This window comes from Protopterus annectens, chromosome 10.part0 (assembly GCF_019279795.1).
Source record: "Protopterus annectens isolate FY-2018-M chromosome 10.part0, PAN1.0, whole genome shotgun sequence".
NCBI lineage: Eukaryota > Metazoa > Chordata > Ceratodontiformes > Protopteridae > Protopterus > Protopterus annectens.
The window spans coordinates 679,765,070-679,791,129 of NC_056744.1; positions in this window are offsets into that span (position 1 = coordinate 679,765,070).

Sequence of the window (26,060 nt, forward strand, 5' to 3'; positions counted from 1 at the left end):
CAGCCACAATTGTGTTTTGATCACTGCAGCCTGTTGCAGTTCATTAACAGGAGGTTGAATTTTTATGTACTTTTATTTTCTTCTTTTGTTATGGAGTTCTCCATAGTAATAGCTTTAATTCCTTGGGTCTGTAAAGCATACTCTGAGGATTTTAGAAACAGAGTCAGCATGGCAGTATGGTACATTTAAGTTGTGTTGTGTGCACATGATGTGATTTGGAATCAGATAAGTGTGCACAGAATTTTTAAATATCCTATGCTGAATAGCTAAATGCTCAGACTGCCTTCAATGTGTTTTCTGAAACTGCGTCCACAGCAGGTGCGCTGAAGTCTTCCTTTGGTGTACTGCACTGTCCAAAAGTAGCTTCTGTAAACTTTATGGAATCCTGTCACTTCCTGTTTTATAACTTTCTGTTTTACAAAGTTGCCACCTATCATGTGATGACTAATGGCCAGTCAGAAGTAACAGAATTTAACCCTTACAAAACCAATGTTAAAGAGCATAAATACAAGACACATTGAAAACAAAAATACACAATATCAAATACCATTTTATTAATTCATTTTATACAGAATATATTGAAAATATGTTAATAACCCATTAACTATTTTGTTTAATTTACATAGATTATCTTGATTTAAATGATTTTAATCCTAAAAACATATTTTAATGAAATCTGGTCATTTAACCCAGGGCTTGAGTAACATTCAGTAAAAGAGGCCAGTGAGGATCCCTGATCTCTAATTTGTCATAGGTTCATAGGTTCATAGGTGTTTACTAGGCTAATGACCACAAGGATCTTTTTAAGCCTAGCCATGCATCCCAAATCTCTGACATGTTCTGATACCCTTGATAAGTGTAAGCATGGGCCTGGAAGATGAACCATTTACAGATTACCTCTGTCCATTAGAGACATAGGTGCCAAACCAGGAATGAATTTCTGGTTTCCCATCCAATTGTCCAAGTTGCACTTGAATTGGCTTAGGGAGAAACTCTGCTTCACATGGATGTGGAGCCTGTTCTATACACGGGGTAGTCTCTGGGATACATATCTATCTCTCCGGCAGGTCCTACTTATATCACAGGCAAGGTTTAAGTCTTTACAACGGGTAATTCTGGTGCTGTTTGTTTTGTGGATAGGCAGGATGTCCATCAGAGTGGAGTCTGACAACGTCCTGTATGCCAGGCATAGATCTCCCCTCAAAAGCCTGTAGGAGACAGAATACAGAAATAGGGACTTGAGGTAGTCTGCATAGGACATATTACTTACGCCCTGTATTCCTTTAGTGAGGAACCTCTGTGGACATTCTGATTGCTGAATTTGCCTGGTTAGGTACATAACGAAGGGGCATTGTACTCAATGATAGGTCTGATGAATGCCGAATACAGTGGAATAATGACTTCCTTGTACTTAGATGCCAGACCATTGTTTATAAGTTGCAAAACATAGAATAATTTCCTCACCACTCTAGACATGTGATGATCAAAGGCTAGATTACTATCTAATGTATGTGTGTTCCTAAGTTCCTGACTACTGGGTCAACTCTAAGGAGTGTGTTGTCAATATGATAGTTACCAGGGATGGATGACTTCCCAAAGGATACTATTATGCATTTCTTGGCATTTAGTTTTAGTCCATGACTCTGACACCAGTTGTTAGTCTGTGTCAGCCCCTCTTTTAGCACATTTGTGTCAGTGTGAGATTCAATGACAGCTCCAAATTTGCAATCATCTGAAAATTTAATTAGCCAGAGACCACTGACATTGGCTTTGACTTCTGAGAAGTAAATGCCAAAAAGGAGAGGTCCAAGGACTGATCCCTGAGGGGTTCCACTTGTGACTGGCCTCTTTGTAGAGGTGAACTCCCCAATTCTAACTTCCTGGATCCTGTCTGTGAGCCAACTTCTGCCTCTTTTTCATTTGGGGTACCTTTTTTGGAATGGAAAGATTTTTTGAAACATTTGATAAACATTAGAATGTTTGAATAGGGCATCAGTTTCAGCCTTATTCCTAATTGTGTATAAATGTTTGTAAATTCTTTTATGGAGTGTCCTCTCAACCTTTCCTATGTAAAATAAAGAGCAAGTCATGCAAATTGCCAGCTATACGCACCCCACAGGTACCACAACTGTAATTCATTTTGCATAAAATAACTCTGAGTAGCTTTTCAATGTGATGTTAACATCTAATATAAACCTGAATTCCTTGTACATGCAGCATTTTTTCATAACTAAATGCTCACTCTTTATTTTATTTTTATTTATTTATTTATTTAACATTTGTTGACTGGGAAAGTCCGACTAGGACAGAGCCTATTTTTAGTGGAGGCCCGGGGAGAAAGGCTCTTCTCTGATAAGTCTTTCAAGTTTTTACTCCTCTTGAAAACCAATTTTTGGCCTCTGGTGAGGCCCATTATCCCAAGTGCAATTGTCTAATTTCTCTCCATAACCTGTTTTATATAATTGCTCGCTACACTATAAGACATAACCACCAACATTCAATTTAAATTTGACACAGTAATAAGGGACTTGTGTAAGCATGTTGATAATAGACTCTCCTTTGACCACCAAGCCAATGTCCTTCTTAGAAAATCCTTCTACCTTGAAAATTCTTCAAAGTGTGTCATCAAGGTCCAAAGAAGTAATACTCCCACTTTATTCAATCCTTATTAGGCCCGTCATTGAATATAATGTAAGCTTTGGCATGTAACTCACTAAGTACCTTAATCAGCTTTAGAGACCTCAACATTTCCTCACAGAAAGATCTCAGTACCCCTAGCTACTATGACAGATTAAAATTCCATTTCCAATACTCAGTGTCATACAGACTCCTGAAAGATAATTTCTCCTTAGCTTTTCATGATATGAATGACCCGGCACTCTTTGAACTCTTTCACCTAAATAGAACCAGTGGTGAAGCAAACATGCATTCAACATACCTAAATCTATATTACTACATCAACAACACCAAAATGGTATTAGAGATACCTAAGGGGACTGTATGGAGAGATGATAAAATCAGCAAGCAAAGGAGAGTAGTTTTGCTAGAATTAAATTCAACCTCAAGTCCTAGTGAGTACATTTATGAGGTGGACTCTGTTTTTACAAAATCTCACCAAAACAATGTTCATATATAGACTCCATTTTATATAGCATATATCATGGACAGGAGTAGGTTAAAAAACAATAAAAGACAGCTGGGTGCACAAGACCCAGGATTAAAAAGTGCCCAATTCTGGTGGAAGAACTGGTGCCAGGACTAGACAAAATGACAGTATAGAATCATCAAGACATGGAAACCTTACTACAATGGGTTTAGATCAGGATCAGGGGGAGGATGGTCACCATATTGTAGATTAATGAGGATAAGAAAGAAATTATGCATTGTTATTATTATTATGCAAGAAGCCTAGAATTTCCAAACTGAAGATGTACAAAATGTTAAGAGAGAAATTACTGTCTGAAGCTTCAAATGGAAATGTGTATTCATTAATATAACAGATTTATGAAAAACACTACATAATCCAAGAAACCTTGAGCCATTTGGAAAAAGAAGCAACTGAGGAAGTGCAAAAATATGAAGAACAAAATCTAGAGATTTTTGAAAGGTATAAAAAAGGGGCCTATATTATATTATTGCACGCTTACAAAAGTGAATGATAAATAATTGACCCCATGTAAGCGAAAGCTTACATCAAAACTTCAGAACGGTGATTTTTTTTGTTCTGAAATAAAAAAAAAAATACTTTAAAACATTACATAATGTGGGGGGCTTCACCCCCACACCCCCTACTTAAATATACCAACTCAGAGATCGCACTACAGTGCCAAAAATGGCAAAGTAATGAAAGTGGCCGAGTGAATTCTTTCCCAGGGAAAGAATTCACTGAAAAGCCGGTTCACTATTTTGCCTTTTCGCTCCTTTTGGTTCGATCAAAATGCATTCGACAAACTGCATCTGCGATCTGGTAATAAGAACCCTAAAAAAGAAATATGGGCATGGGAAAGAAACAGAGATCTGATATGGTGCAATATTTACTCAAAAGGGAAAGTCAAAATAATTAATACAAAAATAGCAGCTCCAAAGATATTTGAAGAGAAATATAGGCAAAGGTAACTAGATATGGAAAATTTCACAACACAAAAATAAGATCACAAATGGGGACTGTAGAACAGAAGATTAGTAAAGTAGAAGTTAAAAAAATAGAAGCAGCCAAGTTATGGAATACCTCTGAAGTGAAGGATTTGGTGTAGAAAGTCTAACGTAGGTTATGTCACAGCATGATGGAACGATGAGTCTGCCAAGTAAGGAGAAATACGAGGAGCAGGAGATATCTGAAGAAAAAATATGGATATGGGAAAAAAAAGAGATTTAATATGGTGCAATACTTATTCAAAGGATAAAACAAAACTAATCAATACAAAAAAGCAGTACCAAAGATACAGTATTTGAAGAGAAATACAGGCAAATGTATCCAGATATGGAAAATTTTACAATACAAAAAAATAAGAAAACAAAGGGGGAAAGTAGAAAAGAGGATTAGCAATGAAGAAGAAATAGAAACTGAAGTTATTGATTACCAGTGAAGTGAAGGATTTAGTGTAGAAAATCTAACTCTGATAACATCACAGCATGATAGAATCCCCAAATTAAAGAGAAACCAGTATAGCAGGAAGCATCTAATCAGTTGCCATATAGAGCTACTTTGGCACCTTCAGTAGGAAACCAATTCAAAAGTTCAGTTGGAGTTGCACAGCAAGGGAACAGACAGGAAACTGGCAACTCTGACGCAGTCAATGATAGTGACTTCCCATATGAAGCAGTGAAGAATGACACAGGATGAAGTTGAAGAGAATATGGCACAGGAAGATTGTCTGGAACTTTCTGCAGAATGCCTACAGGAAACAGAGAACAATGACTGTGCCCTTAGTTTAGAAGTAAATGATCTAAGGGAATAATTGCTAGGTTTAATAGAGATGGATAGATAAAGGTCCATATATTAGTACTAGGCAGATATCTTAACCATTATGTCAAACTAGCTTAAGATTAATGAAGGAAATAGACTACAGAAAGTCAATAAGGCCCAAAATGTTTGAAGTCTGATAAAACAAATGAACGTTGTAATCAAGACTGTTCATAGATATCCATGCAATATAACAGAAGTAAATAGGATATATTACTATGCAGCTAAATTAATAACAGATACAGTCCTACCACAAAAGACACAGGACAGTAAGGGAAAGAGAGGGAGAAATCAAATTCCATTACTGAAGTATTAAACAGACAAAAGTGTAAAGCAATTAAGAAAAGAAGCGTCTCTGTTAAGAGTACAGAAGTGGGAACATGTCAACAAAAATACTTAGAAGTCTAGAAGTGATAAAAGCAATATAAAGTCTCAGAACATACCAGGATCTATTGTACACTATTACAAATAGGAAACTAAAAATATCAGCAAAGGCAGAAAAACTTAGAAGACATGCAGATAAATGTAAAGGAAAAGTACAAAATAAGCAATTTACTGATGGCCCAAAAAAGTTTTATAGAGAATTGGGAAACAATGCAAAAGGAATAGACCCCCCAACACAAAAAAGAAATATACACAGTATGGAGAAATATCTATGAAGATCCTGTGGAACATAATAAAACTGCTAAATGGATAGAAAAGTAAAAAAAAGAACAGTTAGCTCAAATGTACAGTATATGAAATTTGATGAAATAATGGCCAGAGAAATTGAGATAAAATTAAGAAAAGCTCCTAACTGCAAAACCCCAGGCCCAGATGCAGTACCTAACTTTGAATTAAAAGTTTTAACATTTTTTCATGAAGATTTAGCCTTGGGTAAGAACTACTAATATGTGTATCCCGAACAGATGCCAACCTGGTTAACAACAGGAAAAATGATACTCCTCATTAAGTGTGAATCTGCAAGATATACTAAAAACTCTAAATCAATAACTCGCCTTCCAAAAATGTATAAACTATACACTGGGATTGATGACAACAGAGTTTATAGTCATTTAGAAGAAAACTCAATCATGGCAATAGAACAAAAGGGTAAGAAAAGAAAGTAATTTGTAACAAAGGATCATTTGTTGTTAAATTAAGTCATAATGGAGAACTGTAAAAAGGGGAAGAATCTAATTATGGCATATGTAGATTACAAAAAAGTATTTCACAGCATCTTACATTCATGGATAAAAGAGTGCTTAAAATGTAGAAGCTACACCCTACACTGATCAGTTACATTACAGTGACGGTGAGCCAGTGGCAAACCACTTTGCAGCTAAAGCATGATAAAGTATAAATTGTTATCCCAAGGATACAAATTCAAAGGTGGATATTTCAGGGTGACTCTTTGTCACCACTGCTCTTCTGCCTTGTCCTTAACCCATTAAGATGCCTACTTAATAGATTAAGTCATGGCTACAGTTTGGCTGCCAGAAAACAGCAGAGTAAAGACTTCTCATCTTCTTTTTGTAGATGATTTAAAACTGTATAGTTCATCAGATGAGGAACTGAAGGCACAACTGCAAGTGGTCAAAACTTTCTCAGATGATATACGAGTGTCATTTGGTCTTGATAAACATGCAAAAGCAACCTTTAAAGATGGAAAGCTGCAGCACCAAGAAAATGTCAGTCTCACAGCAAGAGGGACTCCATAAATACTTGGAAGTGGAAGGATCAACAATAATACATGAATAAATGTGAATAAACCTTAGTAAGGAATATTTTAGAAGACTAACATTAATACTGAGAACAGCTCCGACATCTAGCAACAAAGTCCAAGCTATAAACTGATTTGCTGTTCCTGTCCTACCTTACAGCTTTGGGGTGATTGACTGGCCCCAAAAGGTACTGTGTCAGATGAACAGGAAAACAAGAAAAAATGATTCATGCTTATCAAATGATTTATAAAAATCAGTGTATACCAATTTACCCCATTCTAAAGGAAGTATGGGCCTCCTTGCTATTGATTACATGTATAGATCTGCAATTGTAGAACTGCATATATATATATATATATATATATATATATATATATATATATATATGTGTGTGTGTATGCTGACCTCACAAGATCCAAACATAAAGAAAGTTTGAAACATGAGGAAAGCAAGTAGAAGATGAATTTCCTGCTTAGTTTAGCAGAAACATGTCAATGTCAAGCAGGAATGGAAATCAAATCAGTAACAGAAAAAAAAAAAAAACAAGCAGCAACTGTATATGCCAAAAAACAAAAGAAAGAATAAGGTGAAGGATCAGATGAGAAGGCAAGAAATGTAGAAAATGTATAAGTATAGTTGCAAGTACAGAAAACTCCTGGAGCAATCCCATGTTGATCAAGATTTATTGCAGGAATGGTTAAGGACAGGTGAACGTCAACCAAAAGACAAAAGGTTAATACTGACAGCTCATGAAAGAGGACTACATACTCATTGGTTTACAAAGTCCATTGAACATGTCAGAGAAGCAGACAAATGGAGGTTTTGTAATACAGAAATGGAAACAGTTGCACATCTTGTTGCTGGGTGTGATGCACTAATGGCAAAAGGCCTGTATACTGAAAGGCATGTAGCAAAACTGTTGCACTGGGGATTGTGCAAACATTATAATATTGATATAGCTGAGAAGCATTGGAAACATGAGCCACAAAGCATTATAGAAAATTCTGAAATTTATATCACGTGAGATCACCTATTACCAGCAATTCAAAAAATAGATGTGAGAAAACCAAATATAGTAGTACAGGAAAATAAAACAAAAGTAGCCTTGATCATTGAAATTGCTACACCTTGTGATTAAAGTGTCTTATGTAAAGAGTGACACAAAGTCATAAAGTATAAGGACTGACAAGCAGAAACAAGGGCAATGTGGAAGAAAGATACCCAGACAGTTCCAGTAGTAGTAAAGTAATGGATCTCATAAAAGATAATTTACAGTCATGTTTAGATATGTTACTGATACATGTAACTCAGTATGAATTGCAGAAGGAGCAAGTTCTGGGCACATTGTAGGTGCTACGAAAAGCACTTTTGGCGAACATCAAATATTGAAACAGTACTCATTTCATGAACTTTAATCATACTTTGACTTAGAAATGGAACTCATTCCTATCATGATATTAGAAACTCAAAAGTTGTGGAGAAATTAAAAAATGTGACAGTACCTAACCCATTGTATACCCTCGTTTTGGTAAATGCTGCCCTAATCTGTCAAGCAGAGTAATTTTGTGGCAACTTTTAAAATCAGTCTAGATGACTGTATATGTCATTGCAAATTTTTACCTGGGACATGCGGAGAAAGTCCACTTAATGGGGAACATTGCTAGTCTCCTTCAGTGTCTGATGATGTAGCTGAGCTTCTGAATAGTCATCGCTGGCCATAAACTGGGTTAAAAAAAGTCAAATAAAAGGAAAACTAATGAATCTATGAAGAGAACAGCTATCATTATCTTCAGAATGTCACATACATAAAATAATAGTGCCCCAGTATTGGTTCTGGACCATTTGAACAATGCCATATATCAAATACAATTACAGAAATACTTCAGCCTGTGGATGGATACCACATTGTCCTTTTACTATTATGCTGAATTAAGTACAGATAATGTTTGCAACAATTCAAACTCTCTTTTAAAATAACCATATCACCTTGAGACTCAGGTGGCTGCAGGCATCATTGTACTCATCCTTAAAGGACATGCATTAATTCATGGTATGTAATTCAGCACACACAAAGGGCACCAGTCAACAGAATTTGTAGATTTATCTTGCTGTCTGATAATCATGAACAGCATATACGTTCCATAAAAAAGTGAATTTTCTTTACAGTCAGACCACCATTTCAAGCTTTTATCTCACATTTAAACTCCTGCACCTCAGCTACTGTACCCTTTAACTAACGGGATTGATATGAAATCATAATATTATTCTCCCTGACCCTAAAACTTTTTTTTTCTTTTTCTTCTTTTGGCTTCCCCATTAGGGTTCACTACAGCAGAGCAATTGGCTGTGGAGTTTTACAGTGTCGAGCTGCCAGCTCAGTGCCCATCCTGCCACAGAAAGTACACGCATGCACACCTAGAGCCAATTTAGAGTGTCCAGTCTACCTGCAGCATGTCTTTGGTATGTAGGAGGAAACCAGAGCACCCAGAAGAAACCCCACACAGTAGAACATGTAGGAACAGAAGGCACGCTAGCTGAGAATCGAACCATAGAACCTCTTGAGGTGAGGTGGCAACGATAACACTGCACCACCACAGCCACCCAGTTTTTCTCTGAAACTAAAACCAAGGTGCTGTTATTCTAAAAAGACCAGGATTTTATCCTACTCATGGAGAAAAAATACTTTTGCAAACTTTCCTCATAAACAGCAACATATTCCCATAGTATGAATGATCTAAATTGTAGGATCTTTAAAACTAACCTCCCGTAGCAGATAAACAGGTCTTTCATCTTTCCCTATTTTAGAGAAATGAACTTTGATAAAAGATAAGGCTGTTTTTAGGATACTGCTATCCTTGTGCTTAAGTATAAAACTTTTTCCACATTTAGTTTCTAATAGTGTTCAGGTTATTCATAGGGTTGGCTTAACGGTTAAGGAATTTCCCTTGCAGGCATAAAACACAGCGCTTGATTCTCACTGCTGGTTATTGGCTAGGCATGTAATAGTCTTTTTGTAGACTGTCTAGTATTTACTAATGATACAAACAGATTTTTGTAATGGTGTTACACCACATCTGTGCAGCGTAGCATTTTGCTCTGGTGCAAATAAAGATTTGATGATCCCAAATCTGTTCTGAGATAGACAGTGTTTCATTGTGGTATTTTTTGTTTCACTACTATGTATGATCTAATCATGAACGATGTACACCGAAGGCTATGTTGTGGTCACTGCTGTAAATGACTTAATTGTAAATTAAGACTAAATTAAGACCTATCTCCTTTCTGAGTCTCTTCTCCTCTCTTAAGAGTCTCTGAAGATTAATCCACTTCAGAAACTAATGTATATATTGTACATTATACTCTGATTGATTGTACATTGCACTCTGCTTGTTCACTAGAGTGCATATATGCATTTTCTATGTAATTAGTCTGAACTACTCTGTTATTGCTTACATTTCTAAATTTTTTTGTTTGTGAAATGTTTTGCATTTGACAGTATTGGTCAGTGCACCTCCCAGTAAGCAAAAATGATAAATAAATAAGAATGCTCATTCAAGCTCAGTTTATTGTATTCCAACACAGTTTATTGTATATGACTGTACTATATTTGCATTGTTCTACCTGTCTGGTTTATTTTCTTGTGTCAATATTGTTATTCTATTAACTGAGGTACAACTCACCATTTCACGATGTTATCAGATAAAGTGTTCATGGATTAAAATAACACAATATCAATGCTATATAAGCTAAATATTTGTACTATGTAGTCTGCCAACTGGATTTTGTAATTTTGAACTTAATGATATTTATTTATTTATTTATGTTTGTATGTATGTATTTATTTGTTTATTTATGTGCTTTAACTGGTTTAAACATAGTCTTAAACAATGAACTGCTTTGAGTCAAGAGCTAGGCCAAATGGCAAAATAATCATACAGCATTATATATGTGAACAAATTATATAAATATACAGTAGTGGCCAAGAGACATTTATTAGTTGTTAACTCAATATTTCTTTTAGCCTAAACAAGTTTAAGGAAATAATTTCAAACACTTCACCACAGTACTGATGCTTTGTATAGTACTCATGTTGCAGTTATGTTTACATTCCTTAATATGCATTTTATTCTTCTTTCTGGTTTGACATCAAAAGCTGTAATATAGATATTATATTATTTTGATGAGTTTTAATGTTCCTGAATGGCTCTGTACTGGCAACTTTAATGCACAAAGCATTTAACTTACACTTCCTAAACAATTTAAGACAGCCACCAAAGAACACTTTAAAAGTCACTGGTCCTGCCACTGCACTCTCCCTCCTTAACATCCCCTACTTCTCATAACGTAATCTACTTTCTGCCCTTAACTCACTCTTCTCACTAGCTCTCTCTAATCTTCCTTGACTACTCTTTCTACTGTCTTCTAAAATATGTTAACCAAATTGCCTCAGAGAAACTTTCTATTGTAATTGTCTTGCCTTCATGCAACTACATCATGATAAAACTGGGTTTTTGTAACCACTTACCCCAAAAACTATACTCATCTTAATGACATATTTCTTTTTATATATCTTTTAATAGTTATGCTATACTCCTGATTATTGACACTGTATAACATTTTATTGCTACTTAATGCCTTGTAATAATCCTGTAACATTGCTGTTTAATGCTAATTTATAAGGAAAATTGTATAATATGTTGGAACTTTTCTCCCTGGGCCTCCTTTGAAAAAGGGCTCTTCAGCTCAGTTGGACAATCCTGGTCAACAAATGTAAAATAAAAATAAATTTACCACAACATACTGTAAACCCACTGTTGAATGAAGATGACACTGTCAACCTCGGTGCTTTCATGCATTCAAAATATTGCTTGCAAAGCTGAACTCTCTATCTGTGTTGCAAATATTTGTCTACTCAAAATATTTGTAAATCTGTATTTTACTGTCTTTTTCTGTCTGCATTATGAAAAATTTATTTCTAAATACCGCAATATCCTCTGATTACTTATACTAAACAATTTCATTTTGGGCACAGGCCAAGGGTGAAAAGTGTCTACTGTCCAACCTTCTATCAAGTTATCAAATGTAAATAAAATAACATAAATAAATAACCTGCCTGATACATTAGAATAACATCAAATACGTTTACTGAAAAAAAGAATAAAAGGAAAAATAATGACATTTATAATAATGATGATGACAATTATATTGATGATGATGATTATCCCCAATTATTTCCTGCAATAAAACAAATGTTTATAGATTTTCTAATTTACATCAGCCCTTAAAAGGCTATCCTTTTTAGCCCTGTAAGGTTATATACATATAGAGAAGACTATTTAGAGATGTGGCTTCTGTATATTTTACCCTGCTGTTGTGTCTTTCGGCTTTTTCCCAGTTAAGGGGGTCGCCACGGCGGAACTCCGGTCCGCTAATGATTGGCAGTAGATTTTTACATGCTGAGTTGCCAGCTCTGACGCACAACCTTCAACGAAGGTACGCCCATTCATGCATATCTCCACACAGAAGACGCTCTAGCTGAGAATCGAATGGGACAATGTCTTACTGTGAGGTGACAATGCTACCGCAGCACCACCACCGCAGTATATTTTACCCTGCTATCACTGAAATTTAAATCTAAATGTCTGTGTATTTATGGGCTGAGTTGTAACTAAACTGGGTCATTGGATGAGTTCACCCCTGTTCACCTACCTAGATAGCATAAACAAAACAAATAAATAATTAATGAAAGTAAATACATTTTCATTCTACCATGGCCTTGTGTTTGCAGATTGCATTAGCAACCTCTTTGCCTTGTTTCTAGGATCGACTATGAAAAAGATCCCTTTCTGAGATTAAGACAAATGCTTTTTTTTTTTTTTTTTATCAAACTTCAGGGGTAAAGTTTTGATTCCACCCTAGATGGCCAGTGTTCATCAAGCAGCAGGGTGATTGAAGGACTGGACGAGAGCAAGATGAGACTGAGCGCTTGATGCTGACTTGCAGATCATGGAGGCAGAGTAGTAGCTCATCTTGCCACATTAGAAACACCTGCAGGAGTGCAGATGAATTACCAGCAGCAGAGATCCAGGCATGCATATTTTGCTAGTGGTGCATTATTTTGTCAGGTGCTTTAGCATGTGTTGTAGCATGCATGCACCTCAGACAGCAACTGTGGTGTAGCACAAAAGTCATTGGGGGTAGAGATTAGAAACATAAAGTAAATAAATAAATGAATAAATAAATACATAAATAAAATCAGCACCCTCCTAGTAGACAAGAAAACCTCTACTGGTACATGAATCTTACCTTCCAGAGAAACAATATGGGTAGCCAGTTTTCCACAGCTGTGATAAATGAGTGAGTCCATCAACTATCTAAGGGGAAGGGGAGTATCAATAACCATTGTACAAGAGTGGGAATGTGGAAAAAAAGATAAATGTGTCTTCTCACAATTCAGACAATACATCAGATTGCAAAATGTTTAAATTGTGTATCTGTGAAGCTTTTTTGTCACCTATCTCTCTCCTCACAATTCAGACAATACATCACATTGCAGAAAGTTTAAATTGTGTATCTGCAAAATTTCTTTGTCACCTATTTCTCTCTCTCCTCACAATTCACACAATACATCACATTGCAGAATATTTAAATTGTGTATCTGCGAAGTTTCTTTGTCACCTATTTCTTTCTCTCCTCACAATTCAGACATTACATCACATTGCAGAATATTTAAATTGTGTATCTGTGAAGCTTTCTTTGTCACCTATTTCTATTTTATGTATCAAACTATCTTCTGACAAACATTAAAGCAGAATCCAACTCTAAAAAATTCTCATAATGCTGAAAGTATTCCATTCAAGCTAAAGTTCATGTTGTTGAATAAAGTGAATCTCAAAACAGTTACATTCTAGTTAGTTCTCTCAACACCTTCTTATCAGTTAAAATTAAATTTCAACTTACCTTTTTACTTTACCTTACTCTATACTATACTAACCTCATACCTCTCCACACATCTCTTTATTCTTACCTCCCATATTACACTCCTTTTCAGTCTGATTCTTGACTCATTTGCATATTTACTTTACTTATTTTCTCCTCTCCTTCATTCTTCCACTTTCTATATGACAGTTATTCAAAACATACTAGCTATTTCACTAAAAATATGATGATATGCTTATAATCCTGTTAATAATGATATAAGGTAGGTCTTACAGTATCCTAACGTTGGTATTAATACTTCATTCCTGAACAACTATACAAACTATTATAACCAGTTGATATTTTTGCAATAGTTATACTGAGAAGTTTTTCTCATCTAGTCTCTGTTGACATGTAAATATGTAAAAGGATAGCCTGACTTATGTTTTTTCCCCCTGGTAATAGTACTGCGTATGCATGTTCTTAATAACCTACTGTACTTATAATGTGGAGCTTTACCCCTTGGGATTCTGCTGAAAAGGGATATACTGCTTAGCTCAATTATTCAGCTAAACAAATTAAATAAATGAATGAATGAATGAATGAATGAATTAATTAATTAATTAATTAATTAATGCCTAAATAGAATAAACATGTCTTTATCTGATCATGAGCTTGATGCTTAAATATTCTTGCAGGTGATGAGCCACTGTTTAACTTCTCATCTAAAGGCATAATACTTTAGAGTACTTTACAATAAAATACATGCTCTACCATATCAAGTGAATTGCTTGCTACTGTAGAAGGGAGACAGATGACACATGAAGCAAGCCCCCAGATTCTCAAAAGCTTGCATAGAGTTCAAGATGAGTGCAGGAGTCCACACAGGCAATATGTCTGCCGTGCGATCCAGGAACAGCTTGCAGGGGCATGCACGAGAGCTCCAGCACTAATCCTGAATGGACTAAGCCCTGGTATGCAAATTGCCTCATTTCCAGGAGAAATCCATGCAAATGAGGTGATTTTGCAATCCAGGAAGCTTGTAATAGTCCGTACAAGACTAATGCTATCTGCAGAAATGTACTTGGTTGGTAACCAAGTACATTTCTGCAAATTCCAAAACGGAGCTATGACGGCTCCAAATAAAGACTGCATATTATTGAGAAAGCATGTCAATGGCTAAGTAAAAGGCCATTGACAATGCAAACTGTTTAAAAAAAATAAAACAACTTTTATTTTTTTTCGCCGATCTCGTCTGTTTAAGCATAAGGCAGTGGCGCACAAACGGGATCGCGGGGAAAATAATAAAATGAACTGAAAATGAGAATTCTAACAAAAATCAGTATTCTGCCATGCAAGTCAATGGCAGGCAAAAGACAACTTGGCCAGTGGACAGTGGTAGCTAAGGGGGGAGGCTCAGTGTGGGACATGTAACTATGCATTAGTAGGCAATTCTATGCAAATGAGGGAAATATAGTGAATCCCAGATATTCCCAGGGTGTGAGGCAGGTCCCAAAAGTGTAAGAGTATAAATAGCTGGGTGTAAGACTAGGATATAGTTTGCATCATGGGGGGGTGTGTGTCAGACATACTGTAAGCGGATTGGAGACCTGTGGCTAGGGACTGCTCCTAGCTTAGCACAGCTAAGCTAGAGGTGTGTCCAAACTCCCTAGCACTCTTTACAAATTGTAAGTGGGTATGTCTGCCATGCACCGGGTCTTACAGGTAGAAAAAGGAAGTTAAACTAGGAAATAGCAGCTCTGTGCACATTTGAGCACTCTGTTTGCGCGGCGCACACACAGGCTTAAACAAGGAGGCAATGGGAAGGGAAAACAGCAGTAGGAAGGTAATCAAGGAGAACTAGATTAGCTGAAATGTTAAATGTATCAGGAACAGCCAGTTACACAGGCAGCAGCCCAGCCCAGCACACCACTATAAACTAGGCAAACACCTGTCCCCCTTGTTTTACCCAAAACCTCTGCACCACCGGTCTATACAGACAGGGAAATTTTACAAAATGAAAGCAAGAGAAAAAATGTTAGGGGCTGCATTTGTTATCATAAACTAGCATGTGCAAGAGGCTGAGGGTGGTGAGGATATGAATGCTGCTAAACAACCCTCAGTGAGGAGACTGAGAAGAGTGTATAGACCCAGGGTAACCTACCAAGGGCTACATGATCTGGAGAAAGTGGAGCGCTATAGGGTGGACAGGGACCTCCTACAGCAAATTGTTGAGCTGTGCAGACCATGCCTCACACACAGAACTAACAGAGGGGAACCCATCCCAGTGGATACCAAGGTATGTCTAGGGCTAAGAATACTAGCTACAGGTACATTCCAAAGGCCAACTGGGGATATGATGGGGATTTTACAGGCATCAGCATCCAGGGTACTCCACCATTTCATGGATGCCATGTCAGTACATGTCGGTGAGCACGTATATATCCCCATCACCCATGAGATGTTGGCCAGCAATATGCGTCACTTCCACCAAATAGCAGAATACACTGAGGTAGTGGGTGTAATAGACTGCACACACATACGTATTAAAGCACCACCAAGTGAGTGCGGTAAGGTCTACATCAACCGCAAGGGCTTCACCTCCATCAACTGCCAGGTCATGTGTGATGCTCAGGGCATAATAATGAATGCATGTGCTGGCTGCCCTGGAAGCTACCACGATTCCCACATCTGGCATCTGACGCAGCTGTATCAGACATTTGCCAGTGGAGATATCCCATACAGTCACCTAGTGGGGGATGCTAGATACGCACTGGAGCCATGGCTGATGACACCCATCAGAAATGCACACACACCTGAACAAGAACTCCATAATGAGGTGCATGCACAAACATGAATCATAATAGAGCGTGTGTTTGGGATGCTCAAGTCACAGTTCCAGTGCCTGGACACATCTGGTGGAGCCTTGCAGTACTCACCAACTACATGTACCCAAATTGTCCTTGTATGTGCCATGCTACACAATATGATCATGTGGAAACAGCTGCAGCAGGAACAGCAATAAGGCAGGGCCACACAGCCCCCCACCAGTGCCAAGGCCTACACAGGCACAGAGTGACTTGGAAGAAGAACACCCTGAGCCTGCCCCAGTAGGCACAAAGATGGATGCCCAGTATGCCCTGGCCTTGGCAAAGAGGCAAGGCATAGCACATGCACTGACACAGTAGTGACCCAGGGAATGACACCTCTCTCCAACTCGCACATACAGTAAAAGAGATGCCAAACATGACACTACCTGTGCTCAGACATGTATAGGGCGTGTACTATGTGCATCTGACATAGGCAACCCTGCAGCACCACCCCCAATACTGGGACACCTACAAGCTAAGTGACACACACATGCCAGTTGGGGGGGCACATACCCAACAACAGTCACAGCCAGCAGGATAGCCAGCAGGTGTAGACAAACACAAACAAATGCTGTACTATGGCATCTGAATGAGCCCTATGCGTAACCCTCCCCCAGGCCTACACAGACAGACTACAGCAAGCCAGGCAATTGGATGTAAGTTGTGAAGTCTAGGAAATCAGAAACTAATATGTAGGTAGTGAAAGCTAAGATTTGTAGTACACTGGTATGCCTCTAGCCAGCACGATAGGTAAGTCCACAGACTGAAATGATGTACCCGACATACCAGTACAGTCCTAGCAAATGAGTAAACGTGTCAGGTGTGCCCCACCATCCTACTTATACTTATAGCAACAGTCAGGTGTGCCCCCCCCACCCCTGTGTAGTAAGGTGCCCCCCAATGCAGAAATGTTGCAACAGTCAATGCCAAATGACCAATGTATACCCTGCAGACAGAGCATGCTACCTGTCGGTGTGCAACACAAAGGTCAGCACCACAGTACAAACTACCTGGACTTGATCCACACATGCAATATAGATGGCCATATTGGGCATGCTCACACACTTAGACGAATGAAGGCAATGTCAGTCAACAACATACTGAAAGGTCATACTGGGCATGCTCACACACTTAAACACATGAAGGCCATGTCTGCAAACACCAGTGGACCAGATATATCTGTCAGTTGCAGTTCTTATTGGAGATACATATCAATATGCACCTCTCCTGCCTGGCAAACACAGTGGATGGGAATACAGACATATATGTAAGGACAACACACTATAATAAGCCAAAGGTAGATGGACATAGATGTGTGGAAGACGGTGACCATGACAAGGAGCCATCTGGGCCTATCTCACCCAGCACATAGCCAAAGTGCCCCAAACACATGAGGTGCAGGTTTCACTCACTGCAGATACTAGCCACCAGTATCTGTCAGCATGACAGACTATATGGTGCACGTGCCAGCTGTACAACATGGCTGTACAAGGATGTAGTCACCTACTAGCTGTATACATGTACCTGTGGCATATGACTCTGTGTGTGCCTGCATGTGGCATGACAACTCCTACATGAATGGGTTACGGTCCATGCACACAACACCCTCCCCATAGCAGTATCATGACAAGCCTGCTGAGGTCATCCAATGTGAAATACACCTCTGGGAGAGCTGTAGCTCAGTAATCCCCATGGCTTATCCCATAACCGTGTACTGCTGTAGTGATAAACTAGTTAGGTGTTCTAACCCCAGAGTTGGCAACTGTGTGAGTGTGTGAATCTGTGTGTGTCTGTCTGAGTAGAGAGAAATGCTTTTTAGGCTACTTACACTCTGTACAATTCATGTACTCACCTTTGGCAAGGTTTCTGATGTCACTCAGCTAGAAATACACCTCTGGGAATCTCATAGCCCAGTAATCTCTGCAGCGCATCCTGTAACTGCGTATTGCTGTAGTGTGATAAAGTAGTTAGGGAGGTGCCTGGAAACTGTATTGGTGTGTGAATCTGTGTGTGTGTCTGACTGAGTAGAGAGCAATGCTTTTTAGGCCACTCACACTCCGTACAATTCATATACTCAACTTTGGCAAGACTGCTGATGTCACTCACCTGGAAATACAACTCTGGGAAAATAACCTAGTAATCCCTGTAGTGCATCCTGTAACTGCATACAGCTGTTGTGTGGTGAAGTAGTTAGGTAGATGTTCTAACCCCAGACTTGGCAACTGTGTTGGTGTGTGAATCTGTGTGTCTCTGTCTGAGTAGAGAGCAATACTTTTTAGGCTACTCACACTCTGTACAACTGATATACTCAACTTTGGCAAGGCTGCTGATGTCACTCACCTAGAAATACACCTCTGGGAAATCATAACCCAGTAATCTCCTCAGCGCGTCCAGTAACTGCGTACTGCTGTAGTGTGATAAAGTAGTTAGGTAGATGTTCCAACACCAGACTGTCTGTCTTACACTGAGTAAAGAACGATGCTTTTTATGGTACTCACACTCCTTAAAATTCATATATTCAACTTTGGCAAGGCTGCTGATGTCACCCACCTAGAAATACATCTCTGGGAAGGTTGTAGCTCAGTAATCTCTTTAGCACATCCTGTAACTGCGTACAGCCGTAGTGTGATCTAAAACCGTGGTAGGTTTCCATCTCCACCCATGGCAGTTCTGGATGTTTTGTGTGTGTTCCAATGTCTGTGTATGGAGGAATGCATTATAGGCTACACACTCACAGTACATTTTGAATGCCCTACTTTGGCAATCCTGCTGATGTCATTCAATGCGAAATACACCTTTGGAGAAGAAGTGCTTCAGTAATGTCCATGGTGCATACTATAACTGCGTAGTGCTGTAATGTAATAAACTAGTTAGGTAGGGGTTCAACTCCCAGACATAACGTGTGTGTGTGTGTGTGTGTGTGTGTGTGTGTGTGTGTGTGTGTGTGTGTGTGTGTGTAACTCATATTCTGTGTAGAGCTGGGTGTGACAGCTGTGGGCAATGGGTAGGGGGTTTTGCTTATTTCTTTTATGGAAGCCCTACTATATATCACAATGTCAACCATACAGGGATAACAAATGTAAATTAGCTGAGAGGCTGGGGTGCAAAGCCATACCCATACATGTGACATCAAGGCCAGCCACTTGTTTGGCTGTGGGGGGGATGCCTATTTGTACAAGACATATAGTGTGTGGGGGCCTCTCAACTTCATTAATGGTGCATGTGGACATATGTGTATTTGTTAATCTGCCATTGCTATCTACAAATGTATGGCCATATATACATATATAGATTTATACATCTGCTAATATATATATAACTAGGTCTGCATATACCTACATAGATATATATCTGCGTACATATATGTAACATGCTGTGTAAATGTAGACATATCGGTGTAGACACATATATGTGTTGATTTAGGCATATGCATGAATATATGTGCATATATATTGTTATATATGTATATAGTTTTAGAAATCAATATATATACATATATATATATATATATATATATATATATATATATATATATATATATATATATATATATATATATATATATATATATAGATAGATAGATATGTTGTATCTGTTTAGATATTAATAAAGGTACACACACATACATCTAGATGTTGGTATACATTCTCTGTACTGTTGCATGACTAGAGTGGATGATATGTTTCTGCAAACATCACATCTCTTTGTCATGGCTTAGTGGTAAATCACTTTGTCTACAGTGTGCAGGGTCCTTGGTTTGAGACTTGCAAGAGCTGTTTATATTATTGCTGGGCAGAACATGGCCCATTGGATACAGAGTGATTAAGGCACTTTAAAGCAGTTGTAAGCAGGTTTGCATGGGTTTGCGTGGATATAAGGAATGCCTACCCAGGTTAAGCAATTCAGCAGCTAACTGAGTATAAGAAACTGTAACCAGACCGTAGCAGTGCTTACCTCCGCACAAACCCATGCATACAACTGCTTTAAAGTGCCATAATCACTTTGTATCCATTGGCCCTTGTTCTGCCTAGCAACAAAATAAACAACCTCTGCAAGGCTCGAACCCAAGACCATGCACACCATAGTCCAAGTGATTTTCCTTTAAACAATCTCAGATATACATAACCCTGCTGTATTCACAAGCATATCATCCGGCCCAGTCATGCAACAGTACAGAGAATGTATTCCAACATGTGGATGTATGTGTGTGTGAAAATATATTAATGTCTAAACAGATACAACATATTGATATATGTAAATATATATATATATATATATATATATATATATATATATATATATATATATATATATAAGCAGATATATATATATATATATATATATATATATATATATATATATATACAGGTATATATGGACATACATCTGTAGATAAAGTGGGAACATAGCAGAAGCATATATGTCCACATGCTCCATTAATGAGGTTGACAGGCACAGACAACATACACCATGCACAAATAGGTATCCCCCCCCACAGCCAAAAACATCTGCCCTGCAATACACTACCAACTATTGCAGATCCCATAACCAGGACCTTACACAGTAAGGGCGCAAGATGTTAACAGTACTCCATTCCACCTGTATGATGTCAGGCTGGTACCAGTAACATTTCATGCATTATAGTCAGGCTCATAATGACTCCCATTTTGCAGTCATCTGTCACCTTTGTTAGACAGAGTCCCATACCATTGGCCTGTACTTCAGAGATGTAGATGCCAAACAACAGTGGTCCCAGGACTGAACCGTGAGGTACTCCACTTGTCACTTGTCTGGGTATGGATTTGGTGTCAGTCACACCTACAGTTTGGGTTCTGTCAGTAAGCCATGTGGCAAACCAGGGAGTGGCATAGGGATGTATGGCCGGATTAGTGTGTTAATCTATGTTTCCAGACTGGGGGATGATGTTGAAGGGCTTGGTGAGGTCCACATAGGCTTTGTGGACTGCCTTACCCTCTTCAACAGCTATGTAGACTGAGTCAAAGCAGTCATTCATTTCAGGAGACAAGACTGGCCTTCCATGAGCCCAATCTGTGTGGGGTCCAGTGTTTGAGTGTTGCCAATGTCTGCATTCAAAACATCCCTGATAATGCATTCCATGGCCATGCAGATCAGGCTCGTCAGACTGGTGTGACAGTAGTTCCAGGGATCACAGGTGGATCCCCCCTTGCAGAGTGGGGTAACTGCAGCTGTGTGCCACTCAGTGGACACCAGGCCTGATGCAAGGCTATGATTACACATGACAGTTAGGAGAGTTGCCATTCCATTTTGTAGTTCATGTAGTATACAGCCCAGGATGTCATCTGGTCCCATGGATGCTGTATTCTTCATTGTGGGTAGAGCATTTCCTGCCTGTGTGGCCATGATTACTGGGCAATGTAACCCTTTATGTATTGACATGGGCCCTTTTGGGGGTGTGAGGGGGTGAATGGGGCACTAAATCAATCTGCCAGAATATTGGCACATTCCATGGGAGCAGACTATGTAATGCCATTCTGTTGCAACTCAGAGCACTTCTAAGCATTGCCATTTAGAATTCGGACATAACTATAGAATGCTTTGTGGTTGTCTGTGGAATCTGTGGTGATTTTAGTTACATAATCAGCTTTAAAGGATTCCATGAGGGATCTCAACATCTTACTGGGGCTGGTAAGGGAGTTGTTTGCATCCTGAGATTATCCTTTGTCCTTCAACAGTGTCTACCATCTGTTGTATACTCTGTTAATGGCAGGAGACTACCAAACTGGCTTGATTATTTGGGAGGTGAGTGCCGTGGTGCTATGTGGGATGTCAGGAATCATGCATAAGTGGCTATGCTCATATAGTGCCTTAGTGCAGGATTCATCAGTTAAACTGTCAGCTCCTGTCTCCATGGGTGTCACAAATATTGTCACTCTGCCTTGAGTTGCATGGAGTTGGCTTTGGAGAGGTCTTGTACGTTTTATGGACAACTGTATATACATTCCTTTCACATGTTCAGCTTGATTAGCCTATGGTGGGATTACTTTGGTGGAACCACAATACCCTGTACTGTTGTGATGGCTGACTGGTTAATTACTGTGACTATAGTGTATGGGGTCCTGGGTTCATGACCTGCAAAGGCAGGTTATTTTTCTTCTGGCCAGAACAGCGGTTAATGCATACAGACTAATTAGGACAATTTAGGTTAGTCACATTCAATATAATTCGAATGCCCTACTTTGCCAATCCTGCTGATGTCAATCACTGTGAAATACACCTTTGGGGAAAATGTACTCTGGCAATCTCTGTGGTGAATGCTATAACAGCATAATGCTGTAGTGTGATATGAAATTCAGGTAGGGGTTCTATTCTCACACATGGGAGTTGTGGATGCTTTTGTGTTTGTTCCTATGCCTGTGTAGAGAGCAATGCATGTTTAGCTAGTCACACTCACTACAATTCATTCACTGTACTTTGGCAGTCCTGCTGATGTCATTCATTGTGAAATAAAACTTTGGGGAAAAGTATTCCAGTAATCCCTGTGGTGCATTCTGTAATGGCATAGTGCTGTAGTGTAATAACTAGTTAGGTAGGGGTTCTAATCTCAGATGTGACAGGTGTGTGTCTTAAGGTGCTCATGTATGTCATTCATGTCCTGTGTGGAGGTGGTTGCGAATGTGTAACAACTGGACCCATTGTTGAGTGTGTTAGTAAATATTCTTATACGGTGCCCCTAGCATAAATCACAATATCCACCATGCAGGGAAAACAGATGTGATATCAGTACATAGTCAGTCTCGGGTTCAAAATCCAGAACTGGTAGGTGTGTGACACAAACAGGCTCACCTTTTACTCTCCCAACCCACCCTGACTTATCTTTGCCTCTGTTTGCCTCTCTCACTCCCTCTTTGGTGGATGTGGAAACTTACACCTGCTTTGCTTAGGCAGCAGCATGTGTATTGTCAGTGATGCTTATGATCAGCTGATGGCCTCTGCACAGATTACAGCCCTCCTCTAGCTGATTGCATGTGGAATAGCTGTGGTAACATTCCCATAGCCAATTGCATGGAAACACATTCCAATATCTAGGATCATCTTGTTGGTGTTGGGCCTTATCATTCATTGTGAGCAGGAACTAGATCTGTTGTTTGGCAAACAGCATCACAGATGGATTGGGGACTTACCTCTGACAACATATGTGGAAACAGGCCAACACGCAGGAGGGGGATGTGCCTGTCCTGACTACAGACTGTAAGTGCCACTATACTGCAGTTGGGGTACTATTAGTTTTACAGGGTGTGTGTGGATATGGCTGTCCTACATGTTTTAATACTTGTCATGTCAGTGCTATGTTTATGAGGAATCCCCATCTGTAGGGTCATCTGCAGACTGGGTAGTATGTAGTGCCTTGTGTCCCTTGTGTTACCCACAGAGCACTTATCTCTCAACTGCAGAAGGTAGTGTGAGGATTGCAGTCAGTAGATGGTGACAGCTGGGAGAGTCATATCCCTCATAGGACATATGTTGCATCAAACCCTGTTATAACAGGAAATGTATGAGGTCATCAGAGCAACATGTCAATATTGGGCCTGTGTTTGTGCCTCCAGCCACAACCCTGTCAACCTTTGTACATATGTCATGCAGTAGGGGCTGCATATGTTCTGTACACCATATTCAGTGACAGCATATCTGATAAGCCAGTTAGATATCAGACTGCTACACATTATGTATAATAGGGGTTATATTTGAGGACATAGCTTGGGCATTCTGTGGTTGCGTGTACAGTACTGAGGTATGTATAAGTCTGGTAATTGTTGACAGTGTGTCTATAGTGCATATGTACCTTGGCCTGTGTAGAAACTGTGGTAGTTGTCATTTTTCTTGTTCGTGTTATATCTAATGTTACATGATGCTCCACTGTATGCCACCCTATCAGGTTACATGTTTGTAGGGGTGAACACACACATGTCCCAAACCACAGACAGCCATTGGACCACACTGTGTAGTGGCACAGTATATGTAGGGTTGTTGTGTGAGTGGCTCATATGAGGATGGTGTACATCAAATAGTCCATATACTGTGATAGTACGCTAGCTTACCATATGTGCTGTGGCTGTGTTCACGTTGGTTGTGGTTATGCACTTTCACACAGGTGTCTGTTACTCTGTGATGTGACATGCCTGTAGAGCCTGCTATCTATGCAAATACATGTGTATTCCCACATAGGGGATGTAGCCTAGTCTTGAGTCAGTCTGCCTGTAGCCTGCACTGTGCTTTGTTTCATGCCTAGCAGCTTACTGTACTTCTTCAGTGAGATGTCATGTCCAGATACTTGCCAAATATACTGTTGCCTGGCCACCACGACAGTCATGTGTGTCAGACAAAGCAGTGGGATGCTGTTCAGATGTATGTCAGTAACTAGTGGATAGTATGTGGCCATGGCAACTCTGTACCAGTGGTTATTATGTGTCAGGACAGACAGGGGTGTATGAATGCATAACCTATGGGGGCAAATGTATACCAGTATGTACATGTTATACCCATCTACATGGCTGGTAACATCCACATTGACAGGCCTGGTGCACATGTCATGCATGAAGGGGTTCTGTGGATAACCCTGGACTGACCCGAGTGTGTCAGACTGTCCACATATATTGGCCATATAGCAGCTGTAGTCCACAGGGGTGTTACTGTACTAGCAGTGGTACTGTACTATGATGAGCGTAGGATGTCTGTAAGTAGCCAATGGGGGACATGTTAACAGCAGATGTGGCCTCCCACACACACCATTTCTGTGAAGACAATCCCTATTACAGTAGCAATAGTCTACAAATATACTGAGAGGTTGGGACTATTGGGGCTAAGGTAGGGCTCCACTCCATGTGCAGGGCATATGGTGAACATATCTATATCTATATATATATATATATATATATATATATATATATTTATATATATAAGTATACATATATCCATATAGATATGTACACATATACATATCTTGCTTACTGTATGACAACAGTTTTACACATATGTGCCTGTCTTCCAGCCTCTGTCCTGCAGCTACATACCAGGCTCTTCACATATGACATGCTGTCAGGGGTTGTTATGTAATGGGCTGTGTGTATGCCATGATGTCATTCCTGCCATCACTGCACTGCTGTTGTGTCCCCCACACATACTGGGGGTTGGGGCCATATATGTGTGGGTTTCACCTACACAATACATGTGTGCCCTAATGCACTCAGAGGCCAGTGTATGTTACAGAGGTATATGGCACAGTACTAGTGAGTGTAGGGGGTTGCACCATGACTAACCTAGGCTGTTACAACATGTGTGAGTATCTGGGATAGGCTGCCTTAAGGTATCTGGATGTACTTTACCATACAATCCGCCTGGGTTAAATGCAGGCCTACTGCCTCCTGCCATACCGGATGTTCTGTTTGTTAGTGTGATTGTGATGGTGTCAGGTATGCCTTGTTATGTAACAGATACATCCCATTCTGTCAGTTGGGGTCTGTCCCCCCTAGGGATTATGTACAGAGTGTAGATAGAGGCTGCTGACCTATATATCTGCATTAAATACTGGTAATTGTCTGGTATGCTGTGGCCCAGTCTGTCATTACT